Consider the following 4418-nt stretch of genomic DNA (forward strand, 5'->3'; position numbering starts at 1 on the left):
TGAAAATATGATTTTCTAAATAGGGAATGCAATTTCCAGTTGAAGGGAGAGAAAAATTTTTGAAATTCGCCCCCTTATTCCACAATCTTTGGGCGTCCATGTGATGGATATCCTATCCCTTCAAAATCACTCGATTTTCCCTGTTTTCTTCCAATTGCCTTCTTTATTGCCCTGAATCGAAATACAAGAGTAATGAGTCCATTTAAGTGCTAAATAAATGTAAAAGAGTGAATATTAGGGGATAAAAATAGTGTTCTTTTTGATCTCATCAAATCCCCCCACACTTAAACTTTACCCTCCCTCAGGCAAGGCAAAACTTCAAGTAACACAAAAGAAACCAACTACTGATTTTCAATCTTTCTTTTTCTCTACATGAGGCCTGGTTCATTGCATGCTTTAGTCCAGACTTGGTAACCTTCCCTCTTTATATCTCTTTCTCCCCTTCTTCTCGTCCAAGAGTGATTGCAAATGACCATTCCCCATGGTCCCAATTTAAATCGATAGTCAAGGAGACAAGCCTTCCCGGGCTGAAAACATCCTTGGCTGAATGGGTACTCATTGCTTTATCAAACCAATACAGCTAGATTCACTTACCTTTCTTTGTTTCTTAAGCCAAAACAAGGTGTGCTTATTGCCATAAGCTTGCTATGTATTACATCTCCATCACTTAGTATGAATTCCTAGGATCTGAAGGTGAGAATGGAGTTGGGGTTCTAGGGTGAGTGCATTTTATGCTCCATCTCACCCTTGCCTTTGTTTCAAGATGTGAGTGCATTTTATGCTCCATCTCACACTTGTTTTTGTTTCTAGATGTGAGTGCATTTTATGCTCCATCTCACACTTGCTTTTGTTTCTAGATGTGAGTGCATTTTATGCTCCATCTTACACTTGTTTTTGTTTCTAGATGTGAGTGCATTTTATGCTCCATCTCACATTAGTCACGATTTTATTTTCAAACTCTTTTTTTTTCAAGAGTTACAGGGTTTCGCCACCTGATCCATGAATTCATTGATTGTGCTCTCAATATGCCTAACACAACAAGTTCTAGAATAATCAACCCATGTTTGACAGATAATTATGTGAAAATCAATCAAACCCTTATGCATCTTGCCTATTGATCGATTAAAATCATGAGGTACCATATGCAGCCAAGAAAGATTCAGTTAGTCATGCTTGCATCCTATCCTATCCATTCAGCTTAAGCACATGATTCTTGCTAAGTTGAAATCGTTCAAGGATAAGTTTCTAGGGAGAAGAAATTTCAAGAAGGTAAGGTATCCCAAATTTTCATCAGATTTCCGTAATCCCCCCACACTTAAGTTATACATTGTCCCCAATGTATGTGATTATGCATAAAGTAGAAGAATTTGGGGGTACTTCCCTATTTGTCTTGTTGGGTTCCTGCTAAACACAAAAATCAAAACCAAACTAAATAACAAAATTAACTAAACACAATGGATTGCCTCCCATAAGCGCAATCGTTTAACATCATTATGCTTGATGTTCTCCTTTGCTACCCTAACTCTCGTGGTTGCAGCTTCCAGTGTGCTCCCCTTCCATCCCTCATGGGTGGGTTCAAATCTAGAATAGGGGCCTTCGTATCCAATTGTGCACTCGGTTCTAGCTCCTCATTCATATCTTTTTCAAAAATTTCCTACACAGTTGGATCAATAGTGTCAACCAAATAGATTGAATGGTCTTCATTTGGGTACTTCATAGTTTCAAAAATATTAAATTTAACAGTCTCCCCATCACATTCGACAGAGAGGGTACCCTCATCCACATTTATTTTGGTCTTGGCTGTTTTCATGAATGGCCTGCCTAATAGAAGTGGGGCTGAACCTTCGATCGTGTTCTCCTCCATCTTCAGAATGTAAAAATCAGCTGGGAAAATTAAATCGTTAACCTGCACCATTACATTCTCAACAATCCCTTCTATGTAGGCATTAGAACAATCAACTAATTGGATAATAGCTTTAGTTTCCCTTAAAGGACCTAATCTCAAAGCATAGTAAATCGAGTATGGCATGACATTGATAGATGCACCTAAGTCTAGCATGGCATGCTCGATTTGCTTATTGCCAATCACACTAAGTAGGGTGAACATACCTGGATCAACATGTTTTTCTGGTAAGGTCCTCTTGATCACGACTGAAACGTTCTCTCTAACTCTTGAGTCTGGTACCTCCTCTTCTTCCTGTCCTTAATCCACCTTCCTTGGTGAGGTAGGTTCTAGCTGCAATTCCTTCCCGCTTCTTAGCACCACTACACTTACATTCTCCTTGGGGTTGACTACCGTTTGTGATGGTAGTTTCTCGGAGCTCTGCGCCTCCAACTTGCTAATGGCAGTGGCAAGTTGGCTGATATGGTTCCCAAATTCTGAATGCTGGCTCTTGTTTCCTATTGAAATTGCTGAGTATTAGTAGCTAGAGCCTTAACTATATCTTCTAATGACGTACCTGAACTTGGGGGTTGGCCTTGCGTTAAGATGTGTGCTGAAAATTGGGGCTGCTGACTGAAAAAATGGGATTGATATTGCTGCTGTCCTCCTTGGTTCCCATAGCTCAGGTTTGGATGATCTCTCCACCCCGGATTGTAGTAATTGGAGTAGGGATCATACTTTCATTGGGGCTGGCCCAGGAATCCTCCTACGGCATTGACTTTCTACATCAAACCATCTTGCAATGATGGACACATGTCCGTATGATGGCCAAGAATCGAATAGATACCACACACCCTGGCAGTTTGTAATTGTCCTGCAGCGAGTTGTCTTAACAAAGTAGTTAAGTCAGAAATCTGATTTTCTAAATTTACATGGCTTACCTCATTAACCCTTCTAATGGTACCGTCATCCTTGCACTGAACTGCTGTGAATTTTCGGCCATGTTGGAAATTGATTCCCTGGCCGATTCGGGTGTCTTATTCACCAAGGCTCCTCCACTGGCTGCGCCGACCATACTTCTATCCATGGGCAACCCTTCGTAGAAGTATTGGATTAACAGTTGTTCGGGTATTTGGTGGTGTGGACAACTAGCAACAAGTTGTTTAAATCTTTCCCAATATTCGTATGGGCCAAAAGCCCATTTCGAACTGGGCTGATATGATCACCAGTTCATGGGGCGAATATGAGATTAGTGTTAGTAAAAGGATTGGGTCATTGACCTTATCCACTCTAAGAGACCAAATTCAAATTAGATTTGAATCTGGTAACCTCCTGATAAGATCAGGAGTTAACTAACTTAATCTGCAGATAGGATTAAGATTAACCTCTATCCAAATACTAATTTGGATTGGGATAACTCCCAAAAATATTGGGAGGTTTCTTAATCAAGAAGAAAGAGGAGAAAACCCCAACAGAAATATCAGATTTCGATCTAGGGGTTTGAGAGAGCAAGAAACACATCCTGCAATCTGAGATTTGATCTCTCACAGACTCCAGAGAGAAGAGACAATTCTGCCTTCTTCATCCCTGGACTTCTCCTCCTTCAGCCGCCGCCACTACCTGTTGGAAGATTGGATCTTTGCAGCAACAGGAAGTCAAGAAAGCAGTTCTTGACAATAGTCTTGCAAGAAAGACAAAAGGATTCAGTGTTCAAAGTTTCCCGAGGGTTCTTGTGAAGAATCCAGTGTGTAGGACGCACCCTACTGGTTCCGTTCCATCCACAACTGTGTCATCTTCAGCAGGAGCGGATCTTGGTTACTTCTTTGGGCGTGAACACCAACTTTGGGAGATATTATTTCTCCTGATCAGGTATAATCCTTCCTGTTTTTTTTGGTTCAGATCTGGTTTGTTTATGGTTCAAGTAGGATCCTTGAATAATGTATTCTAAATTTAGAGAATGCGATTCCCAGTTGGAAAAAAGGTAGGAAATTTTTGAAATTCGCCCCCATTCTGCACCCTTCTTGGCATCCATTAGATGGATCCTACCATTCTTTTCACTTTGAAGGTCTCAACCTTACCATCGGGGCCCTTTTTCCTCTTGTAAATCCATTTGCAACCGATTGCTTTTACCCCGGAGGGCGGATCTACTAGAGTCCAGACTCCATTGGTCTCCATTGAGTCCATCTCTACTCTCATGGCCTCCACCCACTTCTGGGAATTTATGTCCTTCCGCGTAAGTCACGGGATCCTCCTCACTAGTCAAGGTTTCCACTAGGTAACTATCCTGGTCATAACCATAACGGGCTGGTGGCCTGGATACCCAAGTGGATCTTCTAGGTTGGTCACTACCTGGAACTTGTGGGTCATCTCCCACTGCTCTTGAGCTCTCCTCATCAAGAACAATTTCCTAACGATGGGTGTCCAGGATGTAATCGGTCTCCAAGAATTGGGCATTTCGACTGCAGAACACTTTCTACTCACTTGGGTCATAGAAAAGGTACCTACAGAGCCTTTTGGGTAGCCTACAAATAGGCAA

This window comes from Nelumbo lutea, chromosome 1 (genome assembly GCF_056320005.1).
Source record: "Nelumbo lutea isolate HS-2025 chromosome 1, American lotus-T2T, whole genome shotgun sequence".
NCBI lineage: Eukaryota > Viridiplantae > Streptophyta > Magnoliopsida > Proteales > Nelumbonaceae > Nelumbo > Nelumbo lutea.